We start from the raw sequence: 23,458 nt of genomic DNA on the forward strand, positions 1-23,458 counted from the left end.
CAGAATTATCTGAAGGCTCACTATCGTTTTCTTGTTTTTATACTGTATCTTATATATAAACACACTGATTAAAGTATAACGATTGCTAGAATTCATGGTCCAAAAACTAAAGTAAAATATCGGTTACTTCTAGTTTACAGATTAAAAGGTCATTTCCTGATTACAGAAGTGACAGGTTTTTTGGCTTTAAAATTCTGGGTGAGTTCCAGCGATCAATTTGATTTGATTTTTTTTTTTTTAAAAAAGGATTGGCCTCCAGACCAGAGAGAAATCTGCTGCTTATGTTTATATTCATTAGCACTCTGGATGATAGACCTCATACTATCAGAGTTATTGTTCCAAAGGAACTTTGCAAAGTTAGTCTTGGTAAAAAAAAAAAAAAAACCACCAGAGCTAAAAGAAAAATATGAAGGGTGAGAGAAGACATGTTTAAAAATATTTTTAACCAGTGAACTGGTCAGTGAATTCAAGTAACAGACAGCTCAGAAGTGGAACGGGTACGATATTAAAAAGCAAGCTAAAACATGCAGAAGAAAAAAAAAACACAGGAAGAAGTCTCACACACACAAGTTACTATAGCCCTTATTCTTAATTGTAAACACCAGCAGTGTATTTAATGCTCTATAGAGAGAGATAATTCCTGTCCCCAGGCTTGAAAGAGCCTGTGCATATAAGAGAAACAATATGAGATGATCGTGATTTTCCTTTTGCTCTTTGGCTTCTGGAGGTAAAGCAGTCAGCTAGGAAAGGTCTCTCTTCCAGGGTGTTAGAAGAGAAGGAATATTAGTTTATGAAGCTTGTTCTTTTCATACTTTTGACTCACTGAAGAAAAAAAGTTTGTCAACTTGTATTCCTGTCGGTAGTTGACCAAGGCCATTTATTGCCAGCATCAAAGATAACATGAGCCAAGGGAACACAAGAAAAGCCACCTGCGGTACCTCTTTCAAAGCAGTAATCTCTTCTCTGTATGTTTTTCCGATGAGACACAATCCAAATACATTGTAAAGGGTCCTCTGTTCAAATAAACAGATCTGGCAGGGTCCTCAAGAAATCCATGATCTTGGAAGAGTTAAGCTACTAATCAAAAAGGCATAACAAAATTGCAACAACAGATTGAGCTCGTCTTCTTTTTAATCATATTCCAAAAGCAAATACATTGCTAATAAAAAAAGTTGAGGAAGAATGGACAGCAGTTCCTTTTCAAATATACATTTGAAATGAAAATGCAGGATATAATCTCCCAGAAGACTGCATCAGATTTTGAACTGAGACTATCCTTGATTTTATCCAAGAAAACAAGGCTTGCAAGGGGCTGGACTTTGATCTAAAAGGTCTTTTCATCACTAATGTATTTACTCTTAGCTGAGGATGGGAGATGCAAATGCTGATTAAGTCAAAAAACGTAGGCAGAAACATAGTGAGATGCCAAAAAGGAGTAAGGATGGCGTAAACATATTATCTGCCTAAGGGTGCCACCCAGTTGTCCCACTGTCAAATAAAAATAAAAATAAATAAAAATAAAAAACATGTAAAAAGCAGATTAGTGAGGCCTAACTAAGGCAAGACTGGGATAAAGCTGGGGAAAAAAAGGAAAGCATTTTGATTAATTAGCAGAAACCATGACTATTCCCCACATCTAATGACCTTTGATTAAAAATTAACAGTCCTGGAGTCCTCCTTGACTTATCTCTACAACTAGATTTCCAGATAGCAGCAGTACTCAGAAATAGGTTTTTCCACCTGATTTTAACAAAGAAATTATGCCTCTTTTTATGATAAAGGAATAATGTCCATGTAGCCACAACAGATTCTGCTGTTGTTACCTCAGGGACAGATTATGACAATTATCTCTAAAACAGGAATGATGGGGCAACATGAAAACTTGTATTGGTCCAATATAGAATCATAGAACTGTAGAGCTGGAAGGGACCTCGAGAGGTCATCTAATCCATCCCCCTTGTGCTGTGACAAGTCCATATGTAAACGTTAATTTCCTGACTGGAACAGATAAGCAAGAGGACATCACACCAGTGCTCTATACTGCATCCCACACAAAATGTAAGATTTGTGTCAAAAACAAATCATGTCAAACCAACCGAATAGCTTTCTTTGACAGGCTAACAAGCCATGTGGACAGGGGAGAAGCGGTAGATGTGGTATTTCTTGACTTTAGTAAGGCTTTTGATACTGTCTGGCATGACCTTCACATAAAAAAAACTAGAGAAACACAATGTAGATGGAGTGACTATAAGGTGGATGCATAACTGGTTGGAAAACTGTTCCCAGAGAGTTATCATCAGTGGTTCACAGTTAAGCGAGAAAGGCATATGGAGTGGGGCTCTGCAGGGATCATTTCTGGATCCAGTTCTGTTCAATATTTTCATCAGTGATTTAGATAATGGCATAGAGAGTACACTTATAAAGTTAATAAGAACATTAAAATGGCCATATGGGTCAGACCAATGGTCCATCTATCCCAGTATCTTGTCTTCCAATAGAGGCCAATGTCAGGTGCTTCAGAGGGAATGAACAGAAAGGTAATCATCAAGTGACCCATCCCCTGTCACCCATTCAGAGGCTAGGGACACTTATCTAGTTCTTTTTTTAATTCTGTTATAGTCTTGGGCTTCACAACATCCTCAGCTAAAGAGCTCCACAGGTTGACTGTCCATCGCATGAAGAAATACTTCTTTTGTTCATTTGTGGATGATACCAAACTGGGAGGGGCTGCAAGTGATATGGAGCAGCAGCAGCACTCAACTTTTCCAGACTACAGTACCCCTTTCAGGAGTCTGATTTGTCTTGTATACCCCCAATTTTCACTTCACTTAACTACTTGCTTACAAAATCACACAAAAATACAAAAGTGTCACTGCACACTATTACTGAAAAATTGCTTACTTTCTCATTTTACCATATAACTATAAAATAAATAAATTGGAATATAATTATTGTACTTATGTTTCAGTGTATAGTGTATAGAGCAGTATAAACAAGTCATTGTGTGTATGAATTTTTAGTTTGCACTGACTTCGCTGGTGCTTTTTATGTAGCCTGTTGTAAAATTAGGCAAATATCTAAATGAATTGATATACCCCCCAAAAAATTACTCCCTAGGAAAGAATATTCCAGAAAGGGATCCGGGGGTTATAGTGGATCACAAGCTAAACATGAGTCAACTGTGTAACACTGTTGCAAAAAAAGCAGACATCATTCCAGGATGTATCAGCAGGAGCGTTGTAAGCAAGACATAAGAAGTCATTCTTCTGCTCCACTCTTCATTGATTAGACCTCAACTGGAGTATTATGTCCAGTCCTACATGCCACAATTCAGGAAAGATTGTGGACGAATTGGAGAAAGTCCAGAGAAGAGCAACAAAAATTATTAAAGATCTAAAAAACATGACCTAAGAGGAAAGATTGAAAAAACAAAACAAAACTGGGTTTATCTGGAAAACAGAAGGGACATGATAGGAGTTTTCAAGTACATAAAAGGTTGCTACAAGAAGGAGGGAGAAAATTTGTTGTTCTTAACTTCTAGGGAGAGGACAAGAAGCAATGGGCTTAAATTGCAGCAAGGGCAGTTTAGGTTGGACATTAGGAAAAACTTCCAAACTGTCAGAGGATTTAAGCATTGGAATAAATTGCCTAGGGAGGTTGTAGAATCTCCATCATTGGAGATTTTTAAGAGCCAGGTTAGACAAACACCTCTTACGGATTGCCTAGATCAGTGTTTCTCAATTATATTTCGCCGCGGAACCCTTGTCGGAGGAGGGTATGGCATGGCCGCACAAGTCCAGGAAATTTTCCCCTTTTCGGCGGCGTGGTGTAGGCGGCACGCTCTCTAAGCAGTTTTCGGCGGCACCATCAGATGTTCGGCGGCGCGCGATTTCTCTTAATTTCAGCAGCGCGGTTCCACTTTTTCGCGGAACCCTTCAACTTGGCCCGCGGAACCCCAGGGTTCCACAGAACACTATTTGAGAAACACTGGCCTAGATAATACTTAGTCCTGCCATAAGTGCAGGGAGGTCCCCTCTTGAGGTCCCCTCCAGTCCCATGATTCTAGGATTCACTTTAGGGTCCTAGTTTTCATTTTCAGGTCCCTCAAAAGGACTAGGACTTGGCTACCTCAGAGAGGCTCTTCTTCTCACACAACCCACAAAGAATACTATGAGCCAAAAAGTTCTACAGGGCGTGTTCAGCAACCACAACATCAGAACACACACTAGACTTTTATTTTACAAAGCGGTGGTAATCCCAACTGTCTTCTGTGGCTGCGAAACTTGGGTGACTTACAGAAAACACCTGAAAAACCTGGAATGTCAGCACCAGCACTTTCTCTGGAAAATCCTTAACAATATCCTTAACAGAAAGTGGGAGGATCGCCTCACTAACACCAGTGTCGTCAGGGAGATCAACATCTTCAGTGTTGAGGCCCTGATTATCTAGCACAAGCCAAGGTGGAGTGGGCACTGAGTGCACATGTCCAATGCATGCCTACCAAAACAGCTACTGTACACCCAATTAAAAGGAGAAAGGAAACAGAGAGGCCAAAAGAAACATTTCAAAGACATCCTCAAGACAAACATCATGAGATGTGTTATTGATATTACACACTGGGAGACAGTAGCCCAAGATAGGGCTAACTGGTAAAGACTTGTCAGAGATAGAATGACCACTTTTGAGGAAAATTGCCTCGCCCTGGTCACAGAAAAACACCAGGGGACAAGGGGGAAAGGGCAGACAACTGTCATGCAGTAATCACGGCCCAACCCTGCCTTCCCACACCACTTGCAACACCTGCCAACCAGTCTGCGGCTCAAGGATCAGACTCCTCAGTCACCAATGGATCCATATAAAATAAAACCCATGAAAGAGATCATCCTTGTCTCGAGGGATCGCTGACTATGTCAATTGACAAGTACATTCCTAAACATTAATGGTTCTTAAATTATTGAACTATATATTATAGAGATGTGTGAAACCTCAAAGAGATTCAACAACCCTAAGGAAAGTGGTATATTCTACATTTCAGACTGGTGAACAGACTGCATTATAAAATAAGATTTTTGAGTCTGTCTCTGATGCAACCACTGCTAGAATAGAATGTCCATTTTTTGTGTACATAATTCAAGGATGTTGAATTGGAGACAGTTCAGAGAAGAGTCAGGAGAACAATTAGAGGATTGGAAAACAAGCCACATAGTGAGAGACTCAAGGAGCTCAATCTATTTAGCTTAATGAAGAGAAGGATACGGGTTGAATTGATCACAATCTGTAAGTACCTACTTGGGGCACAAACATTTGATAATGGGCTGATCATTCAGCAGGCAAGATCATATGGCTGTCAGTCAAAGTTAGATAAATTCAGACTGAAAATAAGGTGCACATTTTTAACAGTGAGGGTAATTAATAATTGAAAAAAATTACCAAGTGTTATGGCATGTTCTCCATCACAGGCAATTTTTAAATCAAGATTGGATGTTTCTTCTCAAAGATATGCTTTATTCAAATAGGAATCATTGCAGGGATGTTCTATGGTCTGTGTTATGCAAGAGGTCAAACTAGATGATCACTGTGGTGTCTGATGGTCTTAGAATCTATGAATTTTTTAACATAAATAATGAATTCCTCACTTTTCTAGTATTAAACAGTGAACACTTTCCATAATAGAAAGTTTAGAAAAAAATAACCATTTATTAGGAAACACTACATTTAAAATATTGAAGTTGTAAAATGCTAATCCATACAGTTAACCACTTCAGTGTAACTGGACACTTACAAGAATGAAATTTAATTCATCTTCAGTCCTCCTTTCTATGCTATTCAGAGGTATCACAAATAGAATCAATTTTGACAAAAAAGAGAAAGCTAAGTAGAAGTCAATTTGACTTTTCACCAATGAAGTCTCATGTGTAAACTTTTTGTTGGATCAGAAACACCATGGACCCGGGTCACAATAAAGGGTCTCACAGCCAAAAGATGATTCACTCACAGCCTCCAAGGCCACACACACATTTCAGTCAGAGACAAAACAATTTTAGTCAAAGATAAGGTGCAGGGAAATAGCTACTGGAAAAAATAAGTGCAAATAATTATAAAAGTGAGGTTTGGTTTTCTTAAAAATATATTCAAATGTTTGCGGTTCATATCCTGACACTTTGATAAGCAATTACACAATATTTACAGCACCATCTGGATTTTTACAGTTTTGATTACTTACTCATTCTAGTCCAATCTCATGTCTGCAACATGCCAGAAACACAGCACATTTTCAGAATTGAACAAAATGGCTGTGTTGAACTAAACTGCAGCTGTTACAATAAATGTATTCCATTATTCAGTGTTAACATAGCCTTGCCCAAGAGGACCTTTCATCAGCCAGCTGCCCAAAAAAAGAAAAGAAAAAAAGATTGGCACAGCCTACTTGTAAAATCCCATCAGTAGTGCAACCCCAAAAGCCAGAAGGCTCATGCAATTAACTCTAAATTCAAGCCAGTACTTTATACTTTCAAAATAGTAACCAGTAACTAGCATAGGCATATATTTGAGAGGCTTAATGATATAGCTGAAGTTCATTGTGATTTGTCTCAACAAATTTTACTCCCAGAAGGTAAATCTAATGCCTCAGTTATTAGAGCTATTCACTACCATGCGGTAGGGGGAAATGATGATTCTGGGTTAAATGTGATCTCAGGACAACTGCTTCTTGGTTTGGCAAGGATCTGGAAGCACTGTGGAGACGACTTTCCATCCTGTGTGTATCCCTCTAGAAATGCCCCGCAGAAGATCAGGAGTGGGTTATAGTTAAGTGACGTAGAAGGAGAACATAGGAGACCTAGAACTTTTATGGGGGACACTATGCCAACTGAAAGGAATGACAAGCTAAGCTGGGATCTTCTCATCCAAGACTAGTCAGTCCTACAAGCATTATTGCCTCAGGGAGGCAAGAACCTCATTGCTTGAGTAGCAGGGACGAAAGAAGTCAAAATCCTACCTTTCTATACAATGAAGTCCAAGCTTATGAAAGATCATCCCAAGGAATAGAGTCCAATAGCGGATACCATCAAAAAACAACAACAACAACAAAACTGACTGCAAACTAACAAGGTCACACTTTTAATTAGTTTTATGCTTCACAGTAACTTCAGAAAGCGGGCCATTGAACAAGGAGGATCATCAATGCAAGTTTTCATTTTCAATTTCAAGACACTGCAATATTCATGGTTACTAAAAAATGTCTCCAATTGTCACCTTACAGATTTCTCCAACATAAAAAACAACTTGCAATAAAGAATGCCTACAATTTCCTGTCTAGTTTCATTTTATCTACCCAGACAGACAGACAAGAGCCCTCCAGTATTAGGCAGGTGATGTGCTTGGCTGAATATCCCAAAAGGATTTACAGTTTTACATTGTGTGGGGGAAGGGATTGCTAGGATTCCCTTCTAGCAGCAGATCAAAGGGCTGCCACAGGAAAAGCAGAGGCAGCCCCAGCAAATGCTCCAATCTCTGCAAGGGGATTGGGAGAAAGCTCAGCAATTGGCTATCTTTATTATCTGTCTGATACCCCATTCCTCTCCCGCATTTCCATTTATTTTGGAAGGGCCAAAGTACTCTCTCTCTCTGACCTGTGGACTATCAGATGCCTAGTAAGGGGAACGAATGCATCTCTCATTCTCTCTCCCAGCTCTTATCTTCTTCAGGCTTCCCATGTTTGAAGCAGTAGCAGACTGGTATCTTCAGCTAGTCCTGCTGGCTTCACCCCCAGGTTATATTTGTAAATGAAAACTACCTCAGTAGGAAGAGGGTTGAAGAAGCTATTTTAAAGAGATTTCCTAATCAGTGCTGGTTACTGTGACTAGGCCTAGTCCCTACCCACTCCTCAGTAGAGTGCACAGCCCACAGTCAGTGCCATCCTCATCTCCTCCCTGGAGTTTAGCTTGACTAGCAACTCAAAATACCATCATAACACACAACTCAGTTTCATTACACACAACCCTCCCCCCAAGGTTGGCTGTACTCGGATTTTCCTCCACAACCTCCCTTGCTTTCTCTCTGTAGACAGCTACTCACACTTCCCTTATGTTTGGACAGAATTAACAAGCCACATGGGCCACAATGTGTCAGTAGAACTCATGCAGCTTTATGCAGGGTTGTACTACCTGATAACAGAGGGGGTCAACAAAACAGCCCTGGCCACCCTGTTACAGGGAATGTATCATACACATAGAAATCTAGGATGAGGAATCTTCTGGTATTTTACAGAAATTTACTCACTATAACCTGTCTTGCATCTTGTATAAACTTTGCTGTAATAACAACGAGAGTTCTGTGACACTTTAAAGACTAACAAATTTAATATTTGTAGACATAAGCTTTCGAGAGACTTCAGCTCTCTTCTTCAGATGCAGTAATACTTTACTTACATAGGTGAGGCAGCCAAATACCTAATTACTTAGGATTCTAGTCTCCATAATGTCGTGCTTTTTAGGGTGCAAGTTTCTACAGTTTTCCACTGACTTGTTCAGACTAAGTTGGACAGGCTGCAGAAGCTAATTTCAGTAGGCTTGTTCTATTTTGCCTCTATCTGTTATGGACAGACAAAAAGATGTAGATTTCATTATACTCATGCCCCACATATTCACCCATTTCCACCTCTCTATGCCTTCTCCCCAACTGATTTCCTTCTCAAGTTCTCTTTTTCTGCTCTCTCTCTCTCTCTCTCTCTCCAGTCAGCTGAATACTGATACTTAGGCTATAAAGTTCTACAGGGCAAGAATCATTTTTTTGTTATATGCTTATACAGTCCCTAGTACAATGGGGCCTCAACCCCCGTGTGTTACAGCAACAAACAATTACCACTCACACTTTTCAGAATCTGGAGATTGGTGTCTAAAGCCATCCTTTCACATCTGTGGACTATATTGTAATCTGCAGTAACTAATATTTACTAATAATACATAGCACTTACAGTACATCACAGGTTCAAAGTGTTCTATAAATATTAGCTAATTCATCCTCACAATACCCATGATATAAGCACTATCAGTGTTTTCAAGATGAGAAACCGAGGCACAGGGAGGTAAGGTGATTTGCCTAGAACTGGAAGAAGCAGGATAAACTCCATTATTTTCTTGTTCTCCTAGGTAGCGTCTGACTTAAATCTATGCATCCAGTAATCAATAGTCAGTGCCTGTGAATACTCGTGTTTGTGTGCAAATATTGCAGTATTAATAAGACTTTTTTCTGAATATTCATATCACTGCTGATGTGACAGTTTGATTCTCCGTTTGCCTTTTTATATTTAATTCCCCCCATTCCTTCATTCTATACTTCATATTTTGAAATACATGTGTTTTCATTTATATTTGTACAGAAGTGTATGATTGTTTCCTCCTTTGATAGCGTCATAAACTAATTGTTTGCAACTAATATTTTTCCCTATCATAACCCCTAAATACTGTCACACTGATACCAAATTACAAAGTTTATTTGTCCTTCATGAAATCTCTGAATTTCAAGATTATTCATTAAGATTCCCAATTAAGTTTTCTGGAAGAGGAAGACAGCTTGATATGGCCAAAAGACTGACCTTATTCATCTAAAATTCAAGCCACTTAAATGACTATTGAATGCAGCAGCTGTGTTGCTGGCAGAGGAAACATAACAGAACTAAAATGCTCATGGTGGTGATTTCCCTCCCTCCATTGCAATTCATTACATACTGATCCAACTATTGCACAAAAAGCCTTTTTCTTACAGCATGCTCTCCCTTTCACTTCTGTCTCTGTTTCCCCCAACCAAAACTATGCCAAGGATAGAATGCTCACTGATTTGCAAATATTTCATAAGAAAATGCCATTTACACCCACAGTCTTCTCCTTCCGCTCCCCTCCCGCTTCCCAAAACAGAAGGATTTGAGAGCTCTTCTACAGAGATTTCTGATGCAATTTGTAAATTTAAGAGCACAAATCAGAGAGAATATACATTTTACTTTTAAGATTTTACAAGAACTATAAATGTGCATTTCAAACAGAATGAAGGGATGGATGAAAAAACTCACAATCTTTATTTGCAAATGAAAGATTTCTCAGGGTATGTTTTCACTGACAGTGGTGAATTTGCAGCCATCAGATCGAACTACCCAGATCGATTGAGTGGTCAGTGAAGACCCGCTCAATCGATCCGAAAGTCTACTTGTTAAAACCACGCCCTCAAGTGGCGCAGCACAGTGAAGATGCTGTGCACAGTGGAAGTTAATAAGTCGATGGGAGTTACACAACCTACTCTGTGTAGCTTGCGTAACTCCCATCGACTGCCGCCAAATTAGAAGGTAAATGTCGACCAGGCCTCAGTGAGAGTTCTATGCAAGTATAAGTGTGGTGACATGAAAAAAATGGATTACAGTGATCAATTAATAAGGATGGAAAATACATTAATTTGTTTAATATTTTGTTTCCCAAATAATATTGTATGTCACTTTTTTTAATTCTTTCAATATGCAAGTTACATCTAAATTGTATCAGTGTAAATTTAAGACTCCTGCTACATCAATGAAGGCTTTGTATACTGCTTCAAATAGAAAGATTTGTGAGGCAAAACAGCATCTCTTCTGTTCAGGCTTCAATTATGCATTTGAGAAGAGGAAGAATTATCTTCTCTCCGGCCCCTACCACTTTTTCTTAGCTGGAATTTGGATACAAAACCAAGTAATGCTTTTTGGGAGTGAAGCTTTGGTGAAAACTAGCACAATCATTTTAAAACAGAATGAAGAGCAGAAAAAATCTCTGAAACTAACTTTCTCAAATGTTTATATCTAAAAACAAAGAAATCATACAATCTATGTTGAGTCACTATGTGCCGGTCTTTAGTAATGGTCATTTCTGTCCTTAGGGTGCAAAATAAAACAAATAGTCAATGTACAATTTAGCAACAAAAACATCAGTAATAATGTACTCCATTAGATAGATGTTTTTGTATGAAAGGGTGCTTTTTTCCTATCACAACTCTGCACAGAAAAGGACAGAAAATACAAACTGCCAGATGAAGTTTAGTGTCAGATTTAAACATGGCTTTCTTTGCTCTTTTAATTGCTGTGTTTTCATTACTGCACTAACTCAAGTTAAGTCACTATTAGGTGTTTCATGTGTATGTTTTTGCGAGTTGAATGACAATAATAAAAAGCAGAATATGGGGCAACATATTTTTCTAGCAGAGTTTTACTAATAGGAGTTAGTTAACAGGATTCTAACAGAGCTACTTTACAAGTGTAGGGCTGTATTTTGACACCTGTTGTTCAGAGGTGCCCACCAGTAGCAGCAAGTGCACAGGGAGAAAGCTTACCATCTAAACTCTGGCTTCCTCAAACCCAAAAAGAGACCACACCTCAAACACTCCCGTACAGCTGCAACTAGATGTTCCATACCAGAGGCTACCAATGAAATGACAAAACTCCACATTTGTTTGTATATGTGGATCACATGAGAGCAAAGAACCCTACACAGAGGCTCACATAGATATTCCAGCTGCTAGTAAGAATAATATTGCTTCAGTCAGCATTCACACAGATTATGGGTGCACGTTAGCACTGTTTTTGTAGTGTATAAAGTACATAGGTTTGGGGAGTGGTTATATCACACTGTGCTCAATGGCAAGAATAAAGCTCATAATCACCAATTACTGTTAAGAACTTAGCAGTTAGAAATATATTTCTATTACTTATCTTGTGTAGGTCAAGTTCATCACCAATATAACTCAAGTAAGAATGGAGTGTTCATGACTTACAAATTTAGTATCAAAGATTAACAAAGTCTTATTGTGGAAGTTCAGGACAGACTAAGATAAGACTGCATATTCCATTTTATAAAGAAAATTCTCAAGTCCACAGAAGTCCACCTTTATAATCACAAATAAGAGAGATTATCATTCTATCTGGAAATGAGTTGGGGTAGCCACAAACTGAGGCTACCACAAGGATTTATCTTTACTGCAGAGTTAACTCAGGCCCTTAAATTGCATGTTGACCTAACCCAACTCCCATTCACATACAAAACCAGCTAGCTCATGTGTGGTAGTGCTTTACACCAGAGCCAGCTGGCTCATTACCAAGGTGCAGGCTAAAGCCTGAGTGCTGCTAATTCTTGGACTGGTAATGCATCCACTTTGCAATGAGGATGCAAGCTAAACCACACAAGTGCTGAGAATCCTTCAATGCTTTCCCACAATTCTCCATGTGTGCTCACACAGACCAGTAAGTTCTCACTGTTCAGTGGCAAAAAAATCAGAGCAGCTCATCTTAATAAAGCACGAAGGGCCCTGGGATGACCCCCCCAAAGCTTTAGCACTCATCACAAGTGAGTGCAGCATTGGTATGGAGGTAGTTAACTAGAATGTGGCTTGGCAGTGTTGCTGCTCACACCCAAGATAGGCCAACCCAGGTGCTCAGACCAGGTGCTTCTTACCCAGGTTAACTCTGCAGTGAAGGCATATCCCAAGTTAGCTATGGGTTACCAACAGGTCCCTTTTGTAAAATCCTCACTGGTTCAGACAGGAGGGAGGGAAAGAGTTGGGTAGGGAGTAGAAGGGGGATAGCAGAAAAGATAGGAATGAACAAAATGGAACTCTTTTTCCATGATGATTACAACATGTGTCTTTCAGAGGCTGAGGTGGAAAGGGGGGGGGGGGTTTGAAAGAGCATATTATCATTTTCCTTGTGTAGAGGGAGCGTGGCCTTCCTCAAAGACAGGGAGGGAGGGACGGCCTGCCCCTGGGTCAATGGAGCCAGAACAACCGGGCCTGCCACACCAGAAGCAGGGGGGCAGAGCAGAAAGTATAAAAAGAGAGGCCTCCCGCTCGGTCAGACCTACCCAAGCTGCCGGAGAGGAAGGACGCCTCTCCATCCACTTCGAGTTCCCTGTCTGACCACTACACCACTGAAGGGCTGCCAGCAACCTGGGCCCCAGAGTGGCTGCCAGAGCTACCAGCCACCTACAACACTGCAGAGGGGCTGCCGAAGCTGCTGGCCGCCTGGGACCCGGAGGAACCGCTGGCTGCCAGGGACCCAGAGCAACCTCGAGGAGTTACCGGATCTGCCGCCAGTCGACGATGTCAAAGGGTTGTGGAACCTATCCCTAGCTGAATACCCTGAGGAGACTGAAGGTGATCCAGGAGCAAGGTACTCCAGGGAAAGGGGAGAGGAATTAGCCCAGTGGAGCGGACGACAGCCCGGTTGTGTTGTGACCTGGAGTCAAGTCAGCGAGTTGCACCTAGAGCCCCACTGACTCAGTAGCAGACACTGATAGGAACCTGAGCTGGGATGCAGTGGAGTTGAGAGGGGAGAGGGACACAGACCCTCCCATCACCCCACCCCTCCTACCAGCCGGTGAAGCCTCAGAGGCCATAAACTATTTGCCCGCCCTGCCCTGCCCTGCCGAAAGGGGCAGGGCTAGAAACTGTTTGTTTGCCCTGACCAGGGCTAGAGATCACCTACCTGTCCCGCCCAGGGCCATCACCTGTTTGTTTACCATGCCCAGGGCTAGAGACAGTTTACTCGCCCTGCCCAAGGCTATAGATTATTTGTCTGCCCTGCCTGGGACCCTGGACTGCTGACTTGCCCTGTCTCAGGCTGGAGAGAGCTTTAGTCGCCCCACCCTACTAGAGGGCTTGGGTCATAGACTGTTGACTCACCCTCCACAGGGCTAGCAATGGCTTTAATTGCCCTGCCCTGCTTGAGGGCTGGGCCCAGAGACTCCTCTCCTGCCCACCCTTCCAGGGGGCCTGGGTTGGGAAGCGCTTCAGTGCCGGTGAGCGGCAGAAGGGGCCAGGATCCCAGCCCACCAGCTAATTCCCCCCAGCTGGTTTTCTGTCCGCACAGAGGCGCTGGAGCGAGAGGGTGCACGGCCTTCCTCCCAGACGGCCAGGGAGGGACAGCCCTCCCTCCGCCTTACACCTTGGTATCAAAAAAACAGTTTTGGAAAAAAGACACTTTGCTAAGAAACTAGAGGCAAGTACTGGCACTTGTAGTCAAATTGCTTCTATACCTTTGCTATTTCTCAGATGTCAAGAGAGTAGCCTCTTATGGCAGTGGCTGCCAACCTTTCCAGACTACTGTACCCCTTTCAGGAGTCTGATTTGGTCTTGTGTAACCCTAAATTTCACCTCATTTAAAAACTAATTGCTAACAAAATAGAACAGAAAAACACAAAAGTGTCACAGCACAGTATTACTGAAAAATTGCTTACCTTCTCATTTTTACCAGATAATTATAAAATAAATCAATTGAAATATAAATATTGTACTTACATTTCACTGTATAGTATATGGAGCAGTATAAACAAGTCATTGTGTGTATGAAATTTTAGTTTGTACTGACTTCGCTAGTGCATTTTATGTAGTCTGCTGTAAAAATAGGCAAATATCGAGATGAGTTTATATACCCCCTGAAAGACTTCTGTATATCCCTGGTTGAGAACCATTGTCTTATGGAACTATATAATTTTTTCCTCCCCCATACCTCCAAGAGACACTTTACAATAGACCAGCCATAGCTCAGCAATGTTGACAGACTGGACTTTTTGATAGGCATCTACCTTCTGAGTTATAAAAGAATATAACCCCTTTGAAAAAAATCCTTAAACATACAATATCATTCAATTATTTGTAAATTATAGTAATATATTAAATTTCACTCAAAGGCAGGCAGAGCCAAGAACTGAACCTGCACCTTAACCACAAGGCCACCATTCCTCTCTAGATCACCCTTCCTCTCTGATGCTAGTCGTGCAAAAGACCTCCTTTTAACAAAAATCTTGTTTCTGCAATACAACTCTGGAAGCTTTTTAAGTAGGGAATATTTATAGATCTTATCAGTAGGTCACAGCAAATTCCTCATTTTTATATAGTTTAAAATATGCACAAATATCGTTCAAGTATTTTTCTACTGGCAATGACTAACCCAGAGAGAATTACTTTTATTACAGAGAGACTGTCAGTGCATCTTTCTACTTTCAAACTTGGTAAAAGATGTGAGAAAGATAAGGTTTAGAAGAAAATACAAGAGGTACACCACTCAGGAAACACAAAGCTGGCTTACCTCATAACAGGTCAGTCAATTCTTTTGTACTTTAGAATTCTGAGGAACAGTGGTCCATCTCTGACCTCTCCAGGAATACTGATAAGATCATGATATCCCCAAAGCTGCTGTTTGTTTTAGATAACCTCCAATTTAGCCAAGTACAACATCCCTGCTTCAAATCTATTCCTTTTACTTGTGTTTCTAAGAAGTTGGTTATATTCTCCTATTGTGGGTAATTAGACATTAAGCCAGAAAAAAAAATTAATTCTTGTTCTCTGGATAGAAAGACACACTGCTCCACACACCCCAGCACTGTTAATAATGGTGTCCTCATCATTAATTTTGGATATAACAATGACTGTAGTGACACTTGACTTTCATGGACAGATTTCTAGTTGGGGTCCTACTTGGTTTTTCTCCATAAGCAGCCTCTGTCTCAGATCCAAAATCAAGAAATTCAGAGAGATGGTCTTGTGTATGAGTGTCACAGGATCTAGAGCTTCCCAACTGCCAGGAATACCTAAGAGAAATTGTTTATCCCCTTGCATGGTTACAACTTTTCTTTGGTATAATCCTATTGGGTTTTTTTTAAACCCAAAAAAGTGGCCTGGCATGTAACCAAGTTAGGTGTCACTTTCTGCAGACTATGCATAAACTCGCATTTGCAGAAATTATCCAATGGTTAAGTGTTTTCCCTTCCCTCACTGAGCTATGATGCATTTGAGCAAACATCCATTAATCCTTATTGTAGAGCTTTAAATGAAAGTCAAGAGACAAACACTGTTCTCTCTGCTGCTCCAGAGATCTATCACAATTTAAATACCACAGTTAAAAAGTGTCCTGTATACAATCAATTAAAATTTAGGTCTGGAAGTACCCATTGCTAAGCAATACAAATCAAGCGACAAGCCTGAACTTGATATGCCTCTCATGTGTAAAGTATCAGATACAGAGGCAATACCAGCATTTGTCATAATACTTGTCAGACAGACTCCTTTTCAGAGATACCAGAAAGTAAACAGTAAGTTATTGCTACATAGGATTGCATGGGTTTTCATTAGAAAATGAAAGGTACAGTACATCATTTGTTCCTGCTAAGCGTTAACCCTAATAATTACACAGTGACCAATGATTTCTGAGTTTTTGGTGAGGAGCTTAAAAGCCCCACACCCTCCTTGTTTGGACTGGGGTACAGTGATGAGTTTTCTGAGAACACCCTTTACCTCTCTCTCAGGAGTTCTCTATCAATGAGCTAGTCTCCTCTTTCACTCCAAGACTCAAAGCTTGAATTCAGTGTACAACCTATTTATTCAAGTTCCATGCTTGGAAGGCCCACACAGGTTGATAAAGAATGGGCAGTAGCTACTCCAACTGTTACTTCCCCATATGCTGGGAGGAGCTTTGGCTGTTGGATCCATATTGTCATGGATCCACAGCCTTGGACTATCCCCAAAGAACTCCTTCACATGGGAGTGCAGGGAGACCTTGTGGAACTGTGCTTCTCGGTACGTGAGCAGCAGAGTCCCAGTGCAGGCTCCTCCCACATGCAGAGCAATCACACTAGTTCTGCAGCTAGCAGGGCTTACTGAACTCACAGAAAAGAAAGAACATGGTTTGCCCCAGATGAGCAATATCAAATATAGGCATAGCAGCAAAAGGAATGTGGTATAGTGGTTAGAACAGGGGGTTCTCAATCTTTTTCCACAGTATGACCACATCTCAAAAGACATCTCCCATTTACAAACTGCAGAATATCCCTGTGGTAGCTACAGCAATTGTTTATATGAAAATAAAAAAATCAGGAAAGTATACATGTATTTTAGCTGGGCTTTTTTAAGTGTTCATTACATTTTTTTCTTCCTTTCCTTTATGCCACTTTTCCTGGTGGGGAAGCAGCAGCATGGAGAGTAGGGAAGACCAGACCTCCCTTTCTTCCGCAACAGGTATCAGCCCCTCCTAGGGGATTTCCCAGGCCAGCCAGGAGATATAATGCCTCCAGCATGTCCTGAATCAGCCTCAGGGCCTCCTCCGAGAAGGATGTGCCCAGATAGTTCCAAAGGAAGCCTACAAGGGGGCACCCTTATCAGGTGCCCAAACCATCTCAGCTGATTCCACTCAATCCAGAAGAGTACCAGCTGTACTCTGAGGCTCACCCAAATAGCAGAGCCTCTCATTCTATCTCGGAGAGTCAGCTCAGCCATCCTGTGGAGAAACCTCATTTCTGATCTCGTCCTTTCGGTCGTTACCTAAAGTTCATGGCCATAGGTAAGGATAGGAACATAGACTGACCTGTAAACCGAGAGCATCATCCAAAAACTTAGCTCCCAGTACCCCACCATGGATCAGTACGGCACCCATATCACTGCCACCGCACTAATCCGCCGGTCAATCTCATGCTCCATCTTCCCTTTACTCATGAACAAGACCCCTAGATACTTAAATTATTCCACTAAGGGCAGCTGCTCCCCCTTCACCTGGAGAGAATACTCCATTTTCTTCGGGGGAAGACCCATGACCTCTGATTTAGAGGTGCTGATTCTCATCCCAACCACTTCACACTCGGCAGCGAAGCATTTGAGATCAGTCTGAAGAAGCAAGAAGGACATCATCATCTGCAAACAGCATAGATACAACCTCCAAGTTCCAATACTAGATACACTCTCCAACACAGCTACACCTTGATATCCTGTCCATAAAGATCACGAACAGGAGTGGGGGCAGGATGCACCCTTGGCGGAGTCCAACACCCATCTTAAATTAACTCAACTTAATGCCAAGAATGCGGACACAACCCTCACTTCGGGAATAGAGGGACCGAATAGCATGCAGCACTTTCCATAGGACACGTTGGGGAACGTGGTCATCAGCCTTCTCCAGCTCTACAAAACAAATGTGCACCAGTTTAGCAAATTCCCATGACCCCTCGAGTATCTGTGAGAGAGCAAAGAGCTGATCTGTTGTTCCATGTCTGAGATGTAAACGGCATTGTTCCTCCTGAATCTGAACTTCAGCTACTGGGTGTAGCCTCCTCTCCAATACCCTGGCATAGGCTTTGCTAGGGAGGTTGAGAAGTGTGATGCTCGTGTAGTTGGGACACACCCTCTGGTTCCCTTTCTTAAAGATCAGGACAACTACCCCGTTTGCCAGGCCTGAGGTACTGCACCCGCCTTCCATGCAACATTGAAGAGGCGTGTTAACCATGACACCCCGACTTTGACCAGTGATTTTAACATCTCCGGGCAAATCTCATCCATGCTGGCTGCCATACCACTGCAAAGGTACTTCACCACCTCAGCGACCTCATCAACAGAAATAGATCTGATCCCACTGGGGGTTTCCGGCATCACCTCCTGAAAGGAGAGCATGTCCACCAGGTTGAGGGGTTCTTCAAAGTACTCTTTCCATCTCTCAACCATCTTCTCAGTCATGGTCAGCACTTCACCACCCTTGCTGAGAACAACCTGGGCAATGTCCCGCCGACCCCTTCTAAGGCAACAAACGGTTTGGCAGAACATCTATGAAGCTGTCTGGTAATCATTCTCCATGGTCTTTCCAAACACCGCCCAGGCTTTCGCTTCAACGACCACCACAACCCTCCTAGCTTGCTGGTACCTCTCAGTCGTATCAGGAGTTCGGTTCACGAGCATTTCTCAAAGGCCTCCTCCTTTGCCTTGACAGCTTTCCTCATCGCTGGTGTCCACCATTGGGTACTAGGGTTGCCCCATGACAGGCACCAGCCGCCTTCAGGCCACAGCTTTTGGTGGCTGCCTCAACAATTGAGGCTGTAAACATGGTCCATTCAGACTCAATTTCCATGGCCTTGCCCAGAATGCCGGAGAAGTTCTTCCAGAAGTGGGAATTGAAGTCTTTCCTCACAGGGTCCTCCACCAGATATTCCCAGGCACCCTGCACTGATCCTTTGGGCCTCCCATGTCTATCTGGCCGGCATCCCATGCTTTGGATCCAGCTCACAACTAAGTAGTGATCAGCTGACAGCTCTGCTTCTCTCTTCACCTGGGTATCCAGAATATATGGTTTAAGGTCCAATGAAACGACTATAAAGTCGATCATCGATCTTTGGTCCAAGCTTCTCTGGTACCAGGTACATTTGTGAGCAACCCTGTGTTTGAACATGGTGTTCATTATGCACAATCCATAACTAGCACAGAATTCCAACAACAGCTCACGTTTCAAGTCCAGATCAGGGAGTCCGTCCCTCCCAATCACTCCCCTCCAGGTATTTCCATCATTCTCCACGTGGGTGTTGAAGTCCCACAGTAGAATGACAGAGTTGGTAGGTGGTACGCTATCGAGAACAATCCCACCATCTCCAAAAAGGCTAAAGTACTCTGAATTGCTGTTAGGTGCTTAAAGTCTCATTGAAGCGACTCTCTCATCTTACATTTTTTTTAAAAGAAGAATGGGTTGTCCTTTTCTCTTCATTTCACCTCCCATCATCAGTTCTGTTCCTACCTTGCATTCTACTCTCCTGCACATGCTTCCATATTGTCTGGTCCCCCTTCTCTCTCTGTACATGCTTCTCTGACACTTACGGTACGTCTACACTGAATCGGGGAGCAAGCCACTGAACCTATCCCCTGGATTTAAGAGCCTGACCTCCAGCCTCAGTCGCAACATTGAAGCAATGTCTACACAGCTATTTTTAGCACAAGCCCTTTTGATTCTGTGGGCCTGGGCTGGGAAACTCATTCCCAGATGCAGTGTAGACAGACAGTTGGTTTGCTTTTCCCTGGGCATGATGCCCAGACACCTGGTACTCTTCACATACTCTTCAGCATATAGTGCATAGGGCTATCTCCTTTCCTGTTCCCCACTAGTAGCTCATCTCAGAGGATAGTTCTTGGGTCTTCTCCTCCTCTTACACAGCAACAGCTCCTAGACACAGTAGTTACCATATCTCCTGCTTTTCCGGGCATTCTGACTCTTCTTTACAAAGTCTAAGGCGGCACCAAGAATTGAACCTGTGCCTTAACCACCTGTAAAATCAGCTGGAAATCTCCAACTCAATCCAAAATTGATGGTAGCTACAGGTATTCAGCACCTCTGAAAAAATTCAGGCTCACAGTGTCTCAAGTTGGCCACCCAAGAATTGAAGCAACCAAAATTGGAGACCACTTCTGAAAATTTTGACCATTAGACCATCTGTAAAGTGAGCATAATGTTGATATACCTCATAGTTTTGTGAAGCTTATTTTTTGTACAGCACTTCAATATCCTCAGAAAGTAGGTGTGAGCTACTGAGTTCAAAATATCACTATCAAATCCACAAGTAAAGCTTTTTAAATCCACAAGTGATTGAAAAAGTTAGTTTAGTCTTTCCCCAGAAAAGGAGGGAACGAAAGAAACTGAATTCTGATTCATATCTATTCACTCAGCTACTGAACTAAAAGAATGGGTCATGAATTATGCAGTCACGATCACTTTATAACTGAAACCAGCCACCCTCACCTAACATTAGCCATGGGTTCACCTCAGCTAAAATAATTACTCCGGAGAGGTTGGTAGTAAAATGCTTCTTTCAATGGCTAAAAGGTTAGGTTTTTTTAAAATTCATAATGACTAAGCTAAGCAACCTCGCCATCTTTCTGAAAGGTAAGATAGTTTGTGGTCAGAGTACTGGAGTATGACTCAGGAAAGCTGGATTTTATCCTCAGCTCTGAAGAATAGTTATTGTTTGAGCAGCACCTTTAAAAATAGAAATATAGAGCACTTTAAAAAATAAAATTACATTTAAGAACCATGCTTGTTTTATATTTTTAAAGAGCATAAGCACTTGCAGATGTGGTGTGACTTTTCTTTTTGTTAGATGAGTGCATAAAGTATGTTGCATGTATATTGAGTGTTTTCTCCCTTGTGCCATTTAACTTCTCTTCAAGTTTATGAATCACATTACAAACTGTATAGTTTATACTACTAACCCCTCAATCAAGGAAAACAAAACCAAACCCACTTTTCCTATCTCTTTTAAATTTAAAAAGATGAAGGTAACATTAAGAGAAATATATTAAGAGTAATAAATAAGGTGCTTAAGATCCTGCTGTGGATGATGACTGTTCACAGTTTAACAAATATAAGTCAGCAAAAAAACACAGATGACTAAGTGCTTTTCAAATAACAAATTTACACTTTCTAGCAACTTCCATCCAAAGATCTTATAGCACTTTACATAAGCATTATCTAATTAAGGGTAGGTCTACACTCTGAGTTTGGGTAGGTCATTCCTACCTCGAGGATACACACTCACACTAGCTTTTATCAAGCTAGCACTACAAATAAAAAATTGCTGGGGCAACATAAACAGCAGAAGGGGCTAGCCACCTTGAGTTCATACCTAGTAGCATCTCTGATAAACATGCATTTGGGGAAGCTAGCCCCTCCCACAGCTCACAGTATTGCAGTTGTATTCTATTTTTAGCATGCTAGCTCCATGAAATCTAGCACAGGTATGTCACTTCAAGCTAGGAATCACACTCTCCATGTGAAAGAGTAAATATACCTTAAGCCTCTCAAAACCACTTGTGCAGTAAGTAAGCGATACAGAAATATATAGGAATATTATGAAGTGTGGCAACTTCTAGAGCACAACACAGCAGTTATTTAATACAACAGGGACTGAAATGAACAATACCACATCCAACAGTAAATGCAGGAGAAATTTATAGAGGCAGGTTGGAATTGACAGAGTTGGAATTTGGCCAAGACACAGGGATTTATACCCCACTCTTATCACTGCCATGGGATCTCAGTGATGACTAGAAGCTGTTGGGACCTTTTTCTGACATCTCATCCAGAACACAAGAAAGTACATATCTTTTTAAGAGACAGTATGCTCAAGAAAGAAGTCTGAAGGTAGAGTATTTTCATCATTTGGCTAACAAACCAAGTCCCTGGGATAACTGTTGGCACAACAAGACTTCACTGTAAGGAAATACAGTTATTACAGGCAAACTTATAAAAGAAAGCTTTACTGTATGGCAGTGTTACTTAATTCTTTTAGTAGCTGATAATATCACTAAAAAAGGAAGCTACTAAGAAACTGAATCTCTATCTAGTCAGTGAGAGTACTGATCTAAAATATGGAATTAAATACAATGAACTTCATTCAAACAATATTACAAAAGCAAGGTAATATCACATTTCTCCAGCGCCCTCTTATAAATTACGTATTACATTTTATAATGGTCCTAACACCTTTGGGGAAATTAGTGACAGAAATTCACTCACTGCCTCAAGTCCCTCAGGGCATCAACCCATCTTAAAACCCTTTTGTGTTGCATTCCCTTGCTGATGAATATGGTGGTGTTCTTTTAAATACCAAACATTCCACTGGCTTCCAAGTGACATATGAGGTACATGGAGCAGCACCAAACATCCATTTGTCCTTGGATATCAAGTACATTCAGTGTCTACACAAGGACACTTTATGGTGCATTTTAAAGTCTCCATTTGTAATATTGTCTTAGAAGAATGAAGAGTACTTAGTTGCCCTAGCCAATCTGAATTTATGTGGCAAACTTTCATCATTCCTTATACCATAAGGAGCTAAAGATGACATAGTGGGTTGTATTTATCAATAGCTCCTGCAAAAGCATTCTAGCTGGAAAGCCAACCACACTGATGATAGTTCTCAGAAAAAAATAAAAGAGTTTAGAACAACACACTAAGAAAGAAGAGAGGAAACAAAAGTCAGTGTTCACAGGAAGGCGCACAGAAGAGAAGCTCCTTCCTACCCCATACCCCCACTGCAATTTAATTGTTGGAGAGGTCAGTTCGGAGGAGAAAAAACAACAACGTTTACCTGGGTACCACTGCAAGCTGACAAAGGTGGCACAACCCCCATGATCCTCTAATTTGGGTTAGAGCTGAGGCCAGAATAGATCCACCCAGAGAATCAAGGGGCTGCAACAAACTTCCCATAGCCTCCTCCCACCTGATTGTGCTTGGTTTCTCCTTGGCATAGCAGACCCATAATTTTTGTAACTGTCACCTTGCAAATTCAGCAGACTCAGAGTAAAGCTAGGTACTGTGCACATCACCACCAATAAAACAGGTGCTGCAAGGCTAATTTGGTCCTCAGTGACACCTGTGTGACTTCTTTGTCTTAAATGGGCCTGCACAGGTATAATCACCGGAACTGAGTAAACAATTCTGATGATGGACAAGACGAATAGATACAGTTACCTCTTAGATGTGTTGGTTCTGCAGGTCTACCAGTAACAAAGAGCAGTAAAAACATGTTTTAGTCACCACTGTCAGCAGATAACACTGAATGCACACAGACAGGAGATATCTGGAGAAAGGAGGGGCTGTTTTCCCATGCTTATTTGTTATTTTACAAGTATGTTTAAGAACTTCTGGGTT

The 23,458-nt window shown here is 41.4% G+C and overlaps 1 protein-coding gene across 1 annotated transcript in view; it reads right to left on the minus strand.

Moving 5' to 3' along the window:
* Positions 1 to 23,458, minus strand: part of STARD9 (StAR related lipid transfer domain containing 9) — a 199,452-nt gene that overhangs the window by 144,367 nt on the left and 31,627 nt on the right.

Source organism: Emydura macquarii, unplaced genomic scaffold, assembly GCF_026122565.2.
Source record: "Emydura macquarii macquarii isolate MOO-44397 ecotype Brisbane River unplaced genomic scaffold, CSIRO-AGI_Emac_v2 contig_1876, whole genome shotgun sequence".
Classification (NCBI taxonomy): domain Eukaryota; kingdom Metazoa; phylum Chordata; order Testudines; family Chelidae; genus Emydura; species Emydura macquarii.